Here is an 18,981-nt window from a genome sequence, read left to right as displayed (position 1 = left end):
ATTTATTCCAACGATTTTTTTCCTATCGAACTAAGCTCGAGGCGAACTAGTTCCCAGCGGAAGTCTCCAACGAAATATTTCATTGTAACGAAATGACTGTTTCTATAAGTGCGGATGCTGGACAAAGATCCGCTCTCACGGCATACTAGCGTTTGACCACTGGTCATTAGGGCACAGAAGACTCCTTTGAGTTGAGTCTATGAAAATTATTATTAGCTCTCATTTTAATCCGTAACAGTTGCTGCTCGGAGTCGATCGAATTAGCATACAGAATTATATAATTAGAGGCTGAAAGAACTGACGAATTGGTCGGTTGTTTGATTCATTTCCCACGGGTGTCACGGTTGTTGGGGCGTTGGTTTTTAGAACAGTCGAGCATGAAGCGCGTTTTCTATGCTGAAACAGATGAAGCCCACATAATGCGAGATTGGTGGGATCCTCTTTTTTTTTTCAGAGGACTGCAACATTTCTGGGTTATACAGTGCATTTCTTCAATGTCCCCCCCTTTTATTTTTTGAATGGGTCAATTCAAAAAATTAAAATTTGGGATAATGAAATTAATGCATGAATACTTTATTTTGATGATGAAATTAATGCATGAATACTTTATTTTGAAGTGAAATTGACAGATGAAACTTTCAAGATGGCGACTGGGCGACACTTCATTTTGAAGCTCCTGACGAATACTTCACAACCCTAGAATATGAAGTCAATATCTTCACCTACTACAAAATGGCGGAACATTTAATAATTTCCTGAAGACAGATACATTAATATCGATATTTCTGGAAATATTTCTTTTTATCTGCCATATGGCAATTCCAACAACTTGATAAGATTCGTTAAGTTATTTTTTGCTTATAAAAACGTCAAAAAATGTCAGTACGACAATGAACATCATTGTTAAGTTAGAATATTTCTATTCAGTTTCACTAGTAGAAAAGTACAACGTCAATCTCTATTTACAATCTCGAAAATGGTCAACTCTCGTCTATTGGGAAAAAAATTTAAGCGATTTTTATTTACAGTGCAACGCGTAACTTTCACGAGACCGAAAGGATTTTCAATGAACGTTTTCCGAATCGTCCTATCTGTAGAAAATATTTGAGGGAACTTGTATCCAAATTCACAACTACCGGTAGGTCATCCGTCTATTCCGGAAGAACAGCAACTGCAAATAATTGCTGAGATGGTAGTAAATCCTGAACAGTCTACTTATTCCGTCGCGAATGTTTGTGAGGTGTATCCTTCTACTGTGTGGAGACTTTTGAAGAGGAATAGGTACCATTGATACAATATTAAAATGGTACACCAATTAACTGAAGATGACCCTGATCGAAGAACAGAATTCTATACGAATTCCATACGAACGACATCTCTCAGAAGTTGAGAAACTTGTGCTAGCTAAGTACTAACGAGGTCTTACCTTTTAACGTGTGATTCCTAACACATTGTTTAGCAAACTGTTATTAGCTACAATAGTGAGCGGAACGTCATAAATATAGAAAATATACTTTTCAATGCTGAGTCTGATGTTTTTTTGGAAGTTCAGCTAATTAAATCTTTGTAATCTACCGTCACCAAATTTGAATTAAACTCGTATTCTAAAAAATCTCTCATTACACAATGTAAAAAATTAGAGAGAATTGAAGTTAAATTTCCTTTGAATGAATTTCGATCATCCTTAAACGTGTTAGTAATTATTCCGCAAATTCAGACTTTTGAGGAGTAACACCGTTAGTTTAACTACAAAATTTCAAATTTATGAAAAATCTGCTGTTCATGACAGCTATTCAGGGAATGTTTATAAATTCATCTTCTATAAACTGCAACCACTTGACCGCTGCAACTTTTCACTTCAGCATCTGTCGTTAACAATCGGTGTTCTATACTTACAATAAAAAATTCGTTGGAACTTCCGCTGGGAACTAGTTCTCTGCTCTTACGAATAAAAAATCGGTTAAAATGAATTATTTATTAATGCACTTGAGAAAATGTGCGGAAATTGTTTTTGTAAAGAAACTATATGAATGATGGGTTAACGGCCGAGATTATAATGTTAACGCAATAAGAGAGTTATTAGTTTCCTTTTTGTACGGTCATCTGTATAATCAGAATTTTTGCTGAAGTTTCAATTGGGAACGGAAATTGATGGTCATTGGAACCTTTTTTTATTATAATTACTTACACTAATACAGTTTATTGAGAATGAGGTTAAATGGTGAACGATGCAATGTTATACAGAGATGATGACCAATGCAATCTTTACAGAGTACGGAACGATCAAATATATGTGTAGTGGTTTTTTAAAATTTAGTATGTATATGCAGTAATTATGTTGGTCAAATGTTGGTCAAAATATTTTGGTACCCTGGTATTACCAAAAAAGTTATCAATTTCCTAAAGAAGCCATTGTACAGTAAAACACCACATGCTCCGGTTTTGTAAACTGTTTAAGGAAAATCTCGCAGTGAAGTGTAATTTACATACCTTCCCAAGAAAAAATTGATTGATTTCAAAAATATGTCGAATCTATTTTCCGGGTTTGTTGCAACATATGTTTGTTTCAGGAAACGATGCTTTTTTTATTGCATTTTGAAAGATGATATTATGCCGATTGAATTCTTGAGTCGACTCTGAAACAAAATAATAATTTTTGTAACATTTTGAAGAAGCGAAAATTGCCAAAAAATACATACTGCAAATTTAATGGAAGAGAATATCATTGAACATATTGCACTAGTTGAGATTATCGAGTCTGATTATTTCATAAAATGAATGTTCCTAACCGCCTACTTTACGTAATGGGGTAAGCTGGGTTCATTTTATTTTTACATTCATGGTTTTCTATCTACTCCCAAATTTTCAAAAAATAAATGTAGTGAATGTGTGTCTTCTAGTTTTAGATACGAAGAGTTTTTGAGACCTTTCTGGCGGGGAATTGTATTACCTTGTCTCTGATGATGTTTTATAGTACTGGTAACTAATATCGATAAAATTGATTGAATTCAGAATTGTAAAATGGGGTAGTGAAGTAGAGAGAGAATAGGTAGAGAAAATGTGATAGCTATCTAGTTATTTTATTATTTTTAGAAATATTTTTAAATATAATAATTTAATTAATAACAAATGTTGAATAGTGAAGCGACGCACAAACATTTCATTAAAAAATATTGATTACTCTCACGACTCTTCCGAATAAATCCCCTTCTGGTGCATATACAGTACAAGAGGCTGTCATTTCTCGAGTGTTTCGAACAATCACCTCTTTGATGGGTAATATACCTCGATTTGAATTGCTAAGGAGTGTATGAAAGGGCACCATTTTCCCATAATTTCCGTTTGTTTAGCCCACTTGACGGCTTCAAATGGGCCGATGTCACACCAAAACCGTTAGAAAATAACCTTGCACGAACTCGCGTCTAAGAGACTAATTAGAAGATTACTTGAACCATGCTCGAGAGGTTCTTGAGAAATTTCCGTCGAGCCGTTGGGAAAGATCAGTTCCTGGCGATAAGTAAATAACTCATGAACCGTAAAGGCAAATGGTTTCTGAAACGTTTGTTTTGACGAATAACATGTACGCGATGAACGCGTGATTTGTTTTCGTTTGTTCGGCTTCGAAATGTTTTGAAAAATCACGACAGGGTGCATCATGTCGGGGGTTGAGAATGTTTAACAAAGGGTTCTGTTTATTTTCTCCTGGCGTTATTTTTCTCACAGTGTGAAAAGTGTAATTGTACTCTTCATTCACGTATATTATAAATATAGATAGATAGATTTATAGATAGTTAACCATCAAGATTTTGAATTGCTTACCTTAACGGTTGTCACTTGGTTTTGCAAATGAATAAATGAACTGAAGTCTACTTATGAAAAGTAGGCTAATCAGTCGAAGGCGATTAAGGACTTCTTTAAACGTTTCTTTTCATGTAGAATCCGTCATCTGGTACGACAAGCTTCGATACATTATGGGTGTTTGTAAAAAGAGCAGTATTTTTCTGATTTAGTCAGCCTGACTCCTTCATGAAAAGTTTCATATCATCAATTTCTATAAAGTTTGTCGAATGTGTCATAGTTCTAAGTTTCTTTTCCCAGAAATGTAATCATGACTGCCGACTGGGTGTAGTCAAAAAGCGGATTCCTTGTTCTACTCATGTCTTCTTGTTTGATACGATATAATGCCCATATCATATTTTATTCTCACTTCTTAGAGGGGTGTGGGGATCTGAAAATTGTGTAACAAAGAAGTGAGTGTTGTGTTGAAGTTGAAATAATTTGGGAGATGTATTTTATATTCCCCATGTTCGAGTATCTAGCTTGCACCCTGTATATTCGATAAACTGTGATGTACTTGCTCCCGGAGATTCAAACGGAGATAAATCAAACGGTTGTCGCATTTAAAACGAGACAACTCGTTGCCGAGATGATATACAATTCATTCCGTGCCAGACGTGATTTTGAATTTAAACTAGTGGCATTCCTCAGATTCGAAAGAAGAATCCAATTAGTACTCTTGATGAAAGTGAATGGGGATTAGGCACGTGTTTGGAATCTGCGATGTCGTCTCATATAAATATATATTATTAAACATATATTGGGTCAATGGTACAAATTGAATAGGTACTGGCGAATGTCAAAAAAAAATAAAAATTGGATTTAGAAATCGTTCTTGACTAATTCCAGTTTTATACGAAGCCATTTGTCATTTTCAAATATAAATTGAATTCCAGTATATCTCATAATTGCCTATATGTCAAAGTTCTGAAATATGATCACCTAATTTGCCCTTCAATATTTTTCTCAACATAGTATGTTTTTGGCAGTATATGATAATACAATCAAATGGGAGTGGGGAAAATAATGTCTTCAATATATCAGACGAAACGGCCCAATCTCTTTGAAACCAGAGCCCAGAAATAAAGTACTTGTGATTTAACATTATCAGACGACAACGCTGTTTCGACTTGCTATCATCAGTGGTGAAAGGAATAATTATGAACGCATTATTGTTCTCAACTATCACTATGAAACCATGCATATTAACGATGAGCAAGGCTCCTAACGGCGGTCCGTTGCAAAAACAAGCTTCAACATCGATCGCCGAACAATATTCGGCTTCTGTCTTTCTCTGCAGTTTTCACTACACAGACCATTTGTGTTAACCATAAGTGTTAAACATAAATAGATTGTTTGAGAGCTTCGTTTATGATTTTTTTCTTCTGTCGATTCAATAGATGACGTTAGTTGCCTTAATACAAAACAGTGACTTACTGGTTTTAAATTATACAATCAAGTGAAATCAATGTGATGGTTCCACAATAGATTCTTCTCTATACAGCAATATACAAAAATCAACTTCTTTCCTGAAAACAAAGTTTCAGTTGTATTGTCAATCCATTCTTGAGACAGTATGAACTCATTTGTTAATTCACAAATCTATCTTAATTACAGCTTATATAATTTATAATAATATTTTATTATATCTTCTATTAATTATCTGCGAGCGCTTTCGACAGCTGGTCGTACTGTCAATTTCAAGGTACTCCTCAAACTGAACTTGTCATCCCGTCGTCTGCCTCTTTATACGGTCTTCTCTAGGAATGTGTATGGTTTTGTTCAATATATTGAATATGAGGTCTTGTTTTTCCTGGATAAGTGAATTATGACTTTTTAATTTATGGATGTTTAATTGTTTTCAGATGTCTATACGGTTTTCTTTATTGATTTGATGACTTGTTTTATGAGGTTTATATTCTCTGGTGGGGAAAACTTATTTTTGTTTTGTATATGGCGTGTGCGAGGTTTGATTTATTTATTATTGGGTATGTATGTATGTATGACTTTCTGTGCTCGTCTTACCTTTGCATCAGTTTTTTCTTAGTTTTTCCGATATAGAATTTGTTGCAGTCCGAGCATTGTATACCCCGTTTAGGAGTATACAGCATACCTATAGGGATATACACACGCCATACAAAACAAACATAACTTTCTCCCACCAGAGACCATAAAACTCATAAAACAAGTCAATAAAGGATATAGAATTTGTTGCAGTCCGAGCATTGTATACCACGTTTAGGAGTATACAGTATACCTATAGGGGTATACACACGCCATACAAAACAAACATAACTTTCTCCCACCAGAGACCATAAAACTCTTAAAACAAGTCAATAAAGGAAACCTTATGGACATCTGGGTTCAATTCAGTACACCTGGAACTTCACAGTTCAAGAACTCTTTTGGAGAACTGCGTTTATGTGGAATAAACTTCCTGAGATCGTTTTTCTAAATGGATTCGATCTTCAGCGATTCAAATCCGATGAGAATCGCTACTTTCGCACAGGCACCGCTCTAAGAGTGCCTTGAATATTTTCCTGTAGTGTTTTGTCCTTAAAAAATATATAGGAGATATTCAACACAATCAAATGAATATTTCCTATAGGGTGATTGTTTTTATCTGACATTTTTTGCTACTTGGGAACCATTTGGTTTGTTCATTTCTTTCTAGCTGAATGTTTGACCTCTGGATATAATATGGGTTTATGATGCACTGTTGGTGTAGTAATCAATATTACTGGAATTTTTTTCCAACACCAAATCGTTATTTTTAACACCTCGACACGTGTTTCGATTACCAAGTTTTACAAGTTTTCTGATTTGGTTCCATATCACAGATTTTGGTATCCCTGCAGCTGATTCAAGGCCAATGTGCAGAGCTGATGATAAATATCCAGTAGCCCTTATCAGCTTTCATTCCTGAGCGTCCAGAATTTTTAGTATGGAGACAGACGAACTCACGAAAGGATAGTGAAAAAAACATACTCCGTTCGACATGAAATCAGCAAACACAAGAATAATGCATTCACCTATCATCTACCATTATATCAAACGGTTTGTACAATGCAAAAAAACTCCAGAATCCGATGAATAGATGAATGGCAAACATCTCATGTTCTCCCTAATTTATTCATGAAATACGCGAACTATTTTCGTATGTATGTAATCAAAGTTTCGGTTCCCATCGGATCTGACCGTCCACCTGGAGAATCTAACTACTCGTCTCTATCTCGAAGCGGAGCTATTAACCAGACCACAAAGCCAATTTCACACGTATCTATTGTACAGCTAGTTGTAGTGAATGTGTGTGCGAAATAGGGGAGATGAACTTGCAAACGTTTACAGGGTGATTTGTGAATCCACCGTAGTGTTCAATAACTAGTCGAATATTTCTAATATTTGGATTCATTCGTCATGTTTATCAAGTTTATTATCGATAGGCACATTCTCAAATCCATAGAAGGATTCAATTTCATGTCTTACATGTATAGTTAGTAGCTGCGGAGTCCTCGTTCACCATTTTCGTGGTGTATAAAATTTATAAAAGATCATTATAGAGTGATTCTGATATGCCTAATTAAAATATTTTTACAACAAACACGTTAACTATCAGTTATAAATGGAATTACTAAACAAAACACAAACATAAGTATTCTAAATGAACAAAAATAATCCGGCAATAAGCGTGAAAATATTCAGTGAGAATCTGAATAAAAAACATTCGGATATATTTAAACGATTGAAAGGCAAAGCAGGATAATAAAGAAAAAGAAGCACAGTCAGAATAGCTGAGAACTGAAAACGTTCAGAGAAGCTTCATACACATCTGAGAAAATATTTGTCAAAGTCGAAATTATTTTATTGAACAACAAGAATACAGTTTCAACAATTTCCCAAAAGTTTTGAAGAAGGTACCAGAAACAAAGAACAGAACAGAAAACAGGAATAACGGTCAACTGCAAAACAAAAAAGAATGTTAAGTACTAAAAATTTAGTATTTATTTTGAGACAACTCAATGAAAGATATAATAAAATTAAATAATATGAGTATGTTATACGGTTCTGGTTAAATAACGATAGAGATAATAAAATGAATTAATAAAAATAAATAATATGAGTCATCTGAATGATAGGTGAATAATATATCAGGTTGATGATGAATCAAATAAATCCATAAGTGGAAATGGAGATAAACAAAGAAAACACCAAATAATCCTTAAGGAATGAAAAAATTATTCAATTTGTAGATAAATGCAAAGAAATTGTAAAAAACTTATAATGTATAATGAATAAATCAAACTAGAACAATTCAATAGCTGTAAATATCAGGGAACAACTGTTGTAGGGTGTTAAAATAATGGATATTGATACCTATCAAACATATCCGATTGTATACTTTGTTTAATTTTTCATTTTCTTCTACCAAATACTCAAAAAACTGTCACTGTTCATAAATTAATAACAGAAAAAGTAATTGCATTGTGGAATGCAGGATTAAAGCATTTACTACTATTGACCATATCTAACCTAGTGAATCGCCCTATAGAAGTACGAAATAGTAAAGACCAACAAACTCTCGAAGTTGTATATCTAGAAACACGATACCCCCAACAACACGACAGTTTATACGGTTATATCGGGCGAATTTGCGACAAACTAGGGTGACATCGAAGACGTCGAGGGGAGCGTTCCTTCTGGTCCTTTATGGACCTTTTCTTTCTCTTTGTGCAGAAAGGTGTTAAAATTGCACCTGAGTCCACTCCAAATAGATTAAGGTGTTTTAGCGAAACTTGTTGTCATTGTTTGTGTGTGCGTGTATTGTACAGCGTTTAAGGTCTTTTTCTATTATTTACGCGGACCCTTTGCTGGGCGGGTACATCTAGGAATGCTGGGGGCAGTGGCGTAACGGCTTCCTTGGAGAATTTGAGTATTTGCAATCACAATTGATGTGTTAACAACATAAGTATTTATCAATAAAAAATATGTTACCAAAGTAAGTGGTAATCTTCGCAAAAAACTCCTTCAATTCACCCATTTAATGTATACGAACAAGATACTCTTAAGAAAAAAGACCTGAAAAAATAAAAAAAGGAAAATAAAGAAAAATATGAATCTGCCTAGCCTTGCCTCTCTGTTACTTAAATTTTCGTACTATCGAGTGAAACTTTCGAGTTCAAACTTTTTGAAATTAGATTAAATGACAAAAATAGAAACTGTTTTTGAACGCATTTTCAGATTGCTTCTTGTTATGAAATTTATTGTTTTTTCTCTGATTCGGAATACCCTTCACAAAATCTTATTTTATGGGCGATAAAAAAGTATAGCATTCTACCCGCGAGAAATGTATATTACTCGCTCGGAATGATTTATTTATTGAGAGAGAAATGAGAAATAATGACAGGGCAGCGAACCTAATGCAAGGCCAAGCTTTCCCAAATAAGAAATCACTTTCTGTCTCACTCTAGCTTTCCCCACAAATAGGATAATAGGTGATTCCGGAGATTGAAAATAACGAGTCACTCAAATGCACTTTCAAAAATGAGACCAGAGTTGTATCCTTCAATCAGTTATCCAGTCGAGTACCACTGATATCTGGAAGATCAATGCGTCCTGTCTGGTATTGAATCATGAATTGGTTCATCAGGACCAGACGCCTTGTTAATATTAGATAACAAAAACCACTAAGAGTTAGATGGAGTGGATGTGGGAAAGGGGAAGGCCAGAAAATAAAATTTTCAGAATTACAGATTATGAGATGTATGAAAAACACCTAATGGGCCTTATATCTGTTAAATGAGTTTTATTGTTGGTGAAAATTGTCATTTCACCAACAATTTAGAAAATAGCTTTACATTTTATTCTCTAAGTAGCTTCCTCAATGTCTTGCTTGATATTTAGTGAAAACAAGTTTCAATATGACAAAGATAAATCTTTCAGAGTAAGTAAAACTTGATAAATTACAAAAATTTGTTTAACCTATGCATGCATATCTTCAGTATAATAATAACGAAATACAAAATTGATACCTGGGGATTTTAAAGGCAATTAGTTTAATGCTGATCTTATCTTGACGGGGTCGCGAATTTTCCTAACCGCTACGATCAATCTTGAAAAAACAAATAAAATTCAACATCTCGTCGAATCAACGTCAAACAGTCGGACAAAAGAGATGCCCCTCGGTCTTAATAATTCAAACATCAAAAACTAGTTAACAATGGACCTGAGGTGCACAATTCTTGTTGAAAGCAACAATAGGGAATAATAGAACGTCAAATAGAGCGTACGCTCCTAGTTTCTTCCCTCTCGTATTTTCTTACCCCTAGGCTATTAGAGGTAATAATTTCTTCTCTAGTTGTTCCTAGTTGATAGGGGAGAGGAATGAATATCTTGGCGATCCTTAAACGGTGGAATGCAAACATACCAGTGGCGTATTTTTCTGTTTCAAGTTTCTATGCATTTTCATTTCTGGCAGTACTGTTGAAATCAAAATAAAATATGTTGTTGAAGTTCTGAAGTGGTTTTTGGCACTGGAGGACAAATACCAATAACTATTGGAAATGTATCACACATGTTACGTAAACTGGTCTACTGTAAATTGTTTCATCTACAATCAACACTTGTTACTGAATAATACTATTTAATAAACATTGACGTGAAACACAGATAAAAAGATTGCCTTCGAAATGATTCTTCCTCCCTTGGGGCTCAATTCACGAGACGTTAGTTAACATTCGAAGTTGTAGTTAAAACGGCTCCTATCTCATACAAAGGTTTCGTATACGTACGGTAGAGCATCGATATCAGTCGAGTACCAGACGGCACCGCTCGCTGTCTTGGTTAAATAGTCTTCAGTGATGATTAATAATAATATATGGCATGAGTATTTGCTGGCCAAACTTCGATGTTATGGCTTGTTGGATCATTTCCTGAAAGAAAGTTCCCTGCAAATGGCCGTCGATGGATATCTCTCGAATACTTTTACCATCAATACCAGCAACGCTGGTGTACTTCAGGGATACATATTGTCTTCAAATTTCTTTTAATTGTATATCAACGGCTTATTGCTTTCTGCTTCGATCAGTTTGTTGGGAAGCTGAAATGGACAATATGTTTTGGCACAATCATGTCGCTGGAAATGCAAAGGCTGCATCTCAAAAACTTGGAGCACTCTTCCGAACAAAAAAACTGGACACACCTCAGCAACTTTTGATGCTTCATGAAGCTCAGATCAGACCTTCTTTGGATTATTGTTCTCATGTATGGAGCTCCGCCCCTAAGCATACCCTAAAGCTGCTGGATCCCATCCAGAAAACAGCCATCCGCCTGATTGGAGACTCCAACATCACTTGCATCCTTGATAGTCTGGAACATCGAAGAAAGATTGGGAATTTGAAAAATCGTTGAAATAGGTGTAAATTTTCTTAAATTTTTCCATTGCATGTCTAAATGTGTAATTCATTACTTTTTATAAATATAGTGATCTGTAAATAATGAACAAAAGTAAATTTTTGAAAATACCGTTCAAAGTCAAACGAAATCTGTTATTTTGGAACTTCATCTAGCTTTTCCTAATATGACTAATAACCAGTCCGTGCAAAGCATATTGTTAAATCATTTGAAAATGGAATTTTTAACAGGTGATGATCGACTGTATTGCTAAAAATGCGCCAAACTAAGTTTGTGGTATGAAAAAACAAGTATATTTGAGGCACCAGTCAATCTAATAATAACACTGATGATTTCAAACAAGACTCAACCTATGACGGAAGCGAAAAAGTCTTGGGAAGGTTCGGAATAGATGAACATTTCAATATAGCAGACCACTATTATAATATTCATGCAGTCATTGTTCACTGTGGTTCTGGCGTTGAATTTGGTCATTATTACGCCTTGGTCAAAGACAAAACGGACTAGTTTAAGTTTGACGATAGTCGTGTCACGAAGTGTTCTGGCGATGTAAGATCTTCAGATGATGTGGTGCTGCAGGTTTTTCTGGGTTTTCCTGCAGTTGAAAAAGCAAATGCGCCACTGGAATCAATGAAGTCGCCCCGGAGCGCCAGTTAATTTTTATTGTTGTTTATATTTTTAACAAAATTCATGAAACCATTAAAATAACTATATTAATTGTAAAGAGAAATGAAAATTTCTATGTTTTTTACCACTTTCATTTGTAACTAACGTTACTGCAATTTCGTCCTACATGGACATTCTCAAACTTATACAATAAACTAATAATGATTCATTACATTCGCCAATATATACCATTCAGGTACTTGATTGAGTATCTGATTTTACAGTTAACAATGCGGATGTGCCAATTTAAAAACCGGGGAGTAAATTAAATCGATTTGATCATTTAACAGGTTGCACCCGCAATGTTTATGCTTGTGGATTTCCAAGGATTTTAAATATTTGAGTTTGCAACCCTTCCTTGCATTATTTCTGTTCTTTTTCCAAAATATATTAGCGTTACCCATTTCTTGATTTCTGGTTGTTTGACCTGAGGATATATCAATCTGTAAGTGGTAAAAGTGGTAAAAACCATAGAAATTTTCATTTCTCTCTCCATTATGATCTCCTACCACTTAGTAACGGCTACATCCGTCAATTTATATTTATTGTTTTACGTTGCTTGAAAATCGATAGCTGTCAACATACTTTAGTTTGAGTGACTTGTATCAAAGATCATTAGAACAGAAAAATATATCGCTACAGAAAATATTACTACCTTGATAAAAAATGGAAATTCATGTCCTTTCAAATATATATCAGAAACGTTTTCTAATTGTTATTTTGCCCCTAATAACCAATGATAGTTTCGAAAAATATTAAAATATGAAATATGTATAGAAAAATACACAATCAGTGTACTCTGAGTCATATTGAGACAGCATCTGATGATCAGAAAAAATGTGTGTTCTCGTGAACTCTTTTTACTGTATTTATCAATGAGCGGAAGGTTCAAAAAGACCCTTGAAAGTGAAGAAAAATTATCCCCATCCACATCGCTTTCACTTCTATGATTTCATAACAAAGTCAAACCGCCTGCAATCTGCGTACTCAAGATTACTTATTCAGTAATTTTTTCTCTAATCGAACGTATGCCGCACGAAGTACCTTTAAAGACGCCGACCATGTTATCACGATGTCTTGGTATTTTATTACCGGAGCCGGTATATACCATCGTAAATTTGCTACCGGTACTACTTCAGGTACTATACGTGTAGTACAGTAGTGTCAATAATTTCTAAAAAACATTACAGAGAGTTTTATTAATTAGAAGATTTTTATGTTCGTTTGTTGAGATACAAATGAATTTTTATTTAACTAGATAATACATAACATTAAAATGAACAGTTCGAAAAGAACCTTACAAAACGCTCAAAGGTGCGAACTCCTTTCATAAAAGATGATGTATGCATCTCCACTCACAAGCGATTTTGGTGAAATTGTTGACATGTGTGAATCATTGTATTCGTGCCACGTGCCCGTATAAGGATGTCTGCAGAATGCTGTATAATGTCCGCTGAAGGTAGACCCACTGTGATTCGAAAGTGCATATAGATTATAGCGACAAGGAGTCACATTATCTGCTGTATAATTGTTCTTATCTGATACATCTAGAGGAAATTCGATGGCAACATTTAACTTGCCTCTTAATCTTTCTGTTAGAGAAAATCTTTTAAAATGGATGACTAAAATACGGGGAAACTTATGGATGGATAGAAACTTTGTGCATTTTCTTCTTTCCTTGCAACACGTTGGTTTTTTAAGTCCATCCAAAGTTTCCTCTCTTGTGAAGAAATCCTAGCACTGTGATAAACTCAATTGGCCAGTTCTTTGTGGTATATCCCAGAAAGGATCGAAGGTTCATCGTGGATTTTAATTGGCCAACGAAATTATCTACAATCTTAGAGTTATATGTACTCAAATAAATCAGCCATGCCTCTTGTGCTTTTCCACTGTCGCTTGATTTTTCGTTGATATCCGTTAAGGTCGGTTTAGGTTTCTCAATAATTCTATTAACGTCATCATGTAAACCGTCTAAAAGATAACAAAAGAACTCCTGGGCGTCTTGATGCGCATGACCCATGAATCGAGGGGCAAAACTCTGAATCTGACTTTTTAAGGAGACTGTGTTCACTGCTCTATCAGATGAATCTTCTGACCACAATTCGTTGATAACTTCTGCAATTATGGGTAATGAATTTTTGTTCATTCCTATAGAGATATACAAGAAAACATCTTTATTATATTTTTTGTGTAAAATGAGTATACTCAATGAATTTGAAGGTTATTCGGGGTACACAATGAATGCCAAATTTCCTAATGTTGCCAACATACACAGGTTCCCAAATGCCACATCTGCAACACTCTTCTCGACGCACATTCCACCAACCGAGTTGGTATCTTCACGAAACGCCACGAGAAGAATGTTGCAGTTCTGATGGTTGGGAACAGTGCTTGTTTTGGAACATGATAAGGGTTTGCATGATCAAATGCCCCCTGCAATTATGTAATTCGTTGTACTAACAATTCGTTTTTTGTGAAGCAAAATTTTGAAATATTAGAATGTGAAGCATACTTTTGAAATATTAAAATGTGAAGCATACTTTTGAAATATTAGATACTTATTAGTGTTACAGAAAAGTATAATAAACACATATATTGAAGAATACAGGTTTGCTTGAAAGCCTCCGATGGAATTGTCGTCATCTAATACCGGACAGCGCTGTTTCGACTCGCTCTAGGTCCCATCAGTAATGCTATAACCTATGTTTTAGAATACTTGATTATTCAGATTACTGGGAATCTTGAAAAATTTTGGATTTCTAATATAAAGTTGTTGTCAAAGGTTAGAGTTGTTCTTTTTGTTATCGTTTTTGTTATTGTCCTCTTTGTTACAATTGTGCTGTGCTCATTTGTTGATTGTTCTGGAAAAACTTGCAAACACGATTTCATTTCAATTAATTCCTAGATTCAGTCATTAGTTCAGTATGTTTTCTTATTTTCAATTCTTTAGTGTTAGGTACTCATCATTTATTTTCATTTTGGCGTGTGAAATGTTTTTGTTTATCTGCCATTCTTTTCAGTCTCATCTATTATTCATTCGAGTAACTTGTCAGAACAAAATAAATGAACTTCTTGGATTGAAAGGACATTACTTGCTCATTTTCTTCATTTGCAATAATTAGGTAAATTGCCTCTACTTTGATCTAGATGCGGAACTGGAACCTCCAATGTAGAATTAGTCCAAAAAAAACTGCTTCCAAAAACCAAAACTGGGATTTCGAGTAGTTTGTTTTGGACTTTCTTCTGACATATCTTGATTGATATATTCAAGAACGAAAACTGTATGAATACATTTTGAATAATTGGTGACGTCTGATCAAAGACCAGTTTTTCATTTCTGCATTGAAAAAAAATGTTATATATTACTCAATCAACAGAAATCATGGACAATGATCTGAACTAGTCAAACCAGCATTCCCAAACTCAATCTAGTCCGGTTCCCTTGCCCTTTCGTCACCCCATAAACCAAAAATGAATTCGCAAAACGCAACCCTATTGCGAATTGCGACACTGTACGTCACCACGACCCTTCAATTGCGAACTATTACACGAGGATGTTTATCTGGTCCTTTTAAATTCGCGTAACCGCTCAATTGTAGCTCGATAAAGTCTTTTTTGTTCACAGGATTCCTATTCAATATCGGGACGCATCTCGCACAATGGCACATGCAAATTCGTCGGCCAACGAACTCTATACCAATGGGAACGTACTTGCGATTTTGCATTCACGCTTCGGTGCGGATTTTGTTGTTTCGTGAACCAGTTCAGGTGGTGCCGTACCGGAGGATTATTGACCCATATTCAGAGGGCATGAACGGGATTTTATTTTTTTATCGAGAGTTTTCAATGGAAATGAAGGTGTGGGATGCGTGGGAATGGGGGTGGGAATCTAAGGGCATTCTGTGAAATTAATAGAGAACTAATGGAAGGTAAAAGTGGAACTACTGGCGTAGAAAGAGAACTATTTACTTTCGCCTTTTATTTGACGCAGAAAATTATCAAATAGAAAATGTTTTCATTCACTGAAATGATAATGCTGACCAGTGTGGGAAGATACACCCTGTGATATTTAATGAACACTAGAAAAACTAAATTATGTTATGAAGAGAGATGAAAGATCAGTCTTCATGTAAGCTTCCGGAAGTATACAATGTAGAAAAAATTATTTCTAGTAAACGGTTCTATAAATCGACTGATCGACAAAAAATGGCTTTTTGTAGAGAGTGTAATTGCCGTAAAATAATAAAAAAAAGCTCATGTAAACATAGGCCTAGGAATGAATTCTTCTCAAGATACAGAGTATTGAACTTTTCAGAAAAATTCAATTTTTGTATCATTATTGTGAATATCCCTAATCGGATTCTGATGGAATTTAAAAATATGATTTTCAATTATGAGAGGTTCATTCAGTCTCAATTTGATACAAACTACTGAGTCCAGTGGTGGTTCGGGACACAATTAATTTTTTCAACACTACAGCTCCAGTATGTTATTATAGAAAACATTACAAACGTACATCCTCTATTACATTTTTCACTCTCTTCAACCTTGATTTTTCTCTTTCGACATTAGCAGCCATTAGTGATCTAGATATGCCCATTTACTGATGTAGCTTCTGAGTAATAAGTGACCAATCTACTGAGCTGAATGCATTAGGCACGTCCACAACTGCCAAGAGTAATCATGTTTTTCTGTATTCGTTTACTAGGTCTCATATTTGTTCCACAGCAAACATTGAATTTTTTTTTAATCTACTGGCTTTTTGAAAGCTTTGTGACACGGCTCTGATGGTGGCAATCAATGAAGCTGCTGTAGTTTGAGCAGTGGTACTCTGCTGATTTTTAAAGTCATTTTAGAAGGTTACTTACAGACGAATCTGCGAGAAAAACGTGGAAACTATCTCTGTCAACCAACTTGTAAATGATGTTGCAGAAATGAGCATATGGGGTCAGGAAGGTATAGACTCACTCAAACTGGGCGTAATTTTTTATATCCTTGGGGGTTTTTTCACCAATTCATTCAAAGTATAATAATTGTAGAAGTTGATGCATATACCATTCGGTAATGCGATAGAGTTAAATACAAAAATGTAAAGACAGGGGATTTCAACAACGACAAAGAAGCGCTATTTCAGAAGTATAATGCGGCCATTATCAAACAATTGATCGTCTGCCTGAAGCCGGCTCTGTAAACAGACAATAAATAAATTTACCGTCCCATTCGAGAATTCGCCGGCAATAAATATTACATTTCAAGCAGTGGGGACGAGAAGAAAAAAATAGCACTCTTCTCCAACCAGGTGCAATAACTTGAGTAATCTGCACACGTCTTGAATTGATTAAATACGGAGAACCAATGGTGGCGGTTCGCGCCAGAATCAACGAGGTCACGCAGTCACTGGGCGTTGAGAATATGTGAAATATTTCGAATTTCGAGAGTGTTGTGAATAGAAGGCAATAGTCAATGATGGAGACTATTAGTAGATTACTTGGGTTAGGTCCAAAGTCAGTGGGTCTATTCGACCCTCCACGGCAACCCGTAAGGGTTTATTGTGGCTCACACCTATTCACACACAGCTCTGCCGAACTCTCAAAACCCGATTTGGTCCCCAGCGGGGCAGGCATAAAGTATGTGCTCTTCTGTTTAATCATTTCCCAAACAGAGACACTGTCAAATGACAGTGACACTTTAGTATGGTATAATGAAACATGTAGTATAATTGAGTTATTGTCAATACAATAGTGAATGAACGACATCAACAACCTAAATGATAAAATTATGCAATTGTCATTGGTATGTGGTTGTAAGTCGATAAAAGCCAGTAGAAGCTGACAGAAGTTGGCAACACAGAAAATGAAAAAAAAAAATCGCAAACTTAAGAAAACATTCGCTTGTCTCGTTGTTTTTAACTTCAGCGAATTTATGTTTTTTGGACATAAGAAACCAATAAACGTGTTTTTCATTTTCGTATATAGTCAATTCTCTTCTCAATTGAAATGTATATACAACAACACCACATTTCCTGAACATTTTCTTTCTATATTAAAAAGAAATAAATATTTTATAAAATAGATTGAAATATAACCAAGGATCCTTCTCCATTTGTTGCAGAAACGCCGCCATATTCTCGAACAGGACAATACGTTCATCGCCCAACAAATGCAGGTCAAGATTCAAGTCTCGAGTTAGGTTTTTGCCGTTTTTACTTCGAACAACAGGTAAAAGAAATTTTAATGTTCTCTAGTGACATAAGAGTACATACAAGAGTTTTCAAACTTTACTGTCTAATTCAATTAAATGAAGAAGAGATCACCCATTACAAATCTAGGTTCGTTGCAAGGGAGTCATTCTGTTGAATCAGGATAAGTAGCATTATGAAAATCGTTTTTAGCATCAATAAGGCGCTTTTCTACAATCAACCCTCAAAAGTCTTTGAGAGGGAAACAAAGGGAAGAAGAGTAATGCCAAATGTGCGAACTCAAGACCCAAAGGAATTAGTAGGCTAGTAAATAGGCTTTCATAGTAGGCAAACAAAAAATTTAAAGTCCAACAACCCATTATTTCAATAAAATATATCTAAAATATGTTTGTAACTTTTTCTGTTCTGAAGAACATTTCTGCGAAATGAATTTAGAACAGAGCCATTCTAAATAAGATCAACGTGAGGGTTTTTCAATTGCCTACAAAAAATATATTACCTCATTAGGATACATTTTCCACACCAAAACTGCCTACTGAGGCACGTTTCGATAAGTCTCCATTATCAGTAGATGACAAGTTAGCATCATCTTCTGATGACCTGAATTGATTATTGAAATGAGAATTCAAAAAGTATATTATTTTTTCTTCCATAGCTTGTCGTTGAAATTTTTGACGTGATGGTTGTTGTGGGGAAGAGGTGGCTGACAATGGATTGAGTTTTACGTAACTAAAGTTGAGTGTTTCACGATTTTTATAGTCTCAGTATTAAATGACCGGTTTAACTGGAATGGACTGTATGAATATAACATATCATTTCATACTTGAGTTATACTGTTAAGTTAATTTAGTTCTTGAGTTACTTTTTTA

The 18,981-nt window shown here is 34.9% G+C and overlaps 1 long non-coding RNA gene across 3 annotated transcripts in view; it reads left to right on the top strand.

The window, feature by feature from the left end:
- The window catches only part of LOC111518066 (uncharacterized), an 80,004-nt gene that overhangs the window by 50,063 nt on the left and 10,960 nt on the right, over positions 1-18,981 (top strand). For all 3 annotated transcript variants that reach the window (XR_012467213.1, XR_012467211.1, XR_012467212.1), the window contains one exon: positions 18,025-18,131. This is a non-coding gene — a long non-coding RNA (uncharacterized lncRNA). The remainder of the gene's footprint in view (positions 1-18,024; positions 18,132-18,981) is intronic.

This window comes from Leptinotarsa decemlineata, unplaced genomic scaffold, assembly GCF_025532065.1.
Source record: "Leptinotarsa decemlineata unplaced genomic scaffold, Ldec_3_MD MMD2_tig00026328_RagTag_RagTag, whole genome shotgun sequence".
In the NCBI taxonomy this organism is placed as follows: domain Eukaryota; kingdom Metazoa; phylum Arthropoda; class Insecta; order Coleoptera; family Chrysomelidae; genus Leptinotarsa; species Leptinotarsa decemlineata.
The sequence above is the reverse complement of the archived record's forward strand: the minus strand, read 5'-3'. Positions and strand labels throughout refer to the sequence as shown.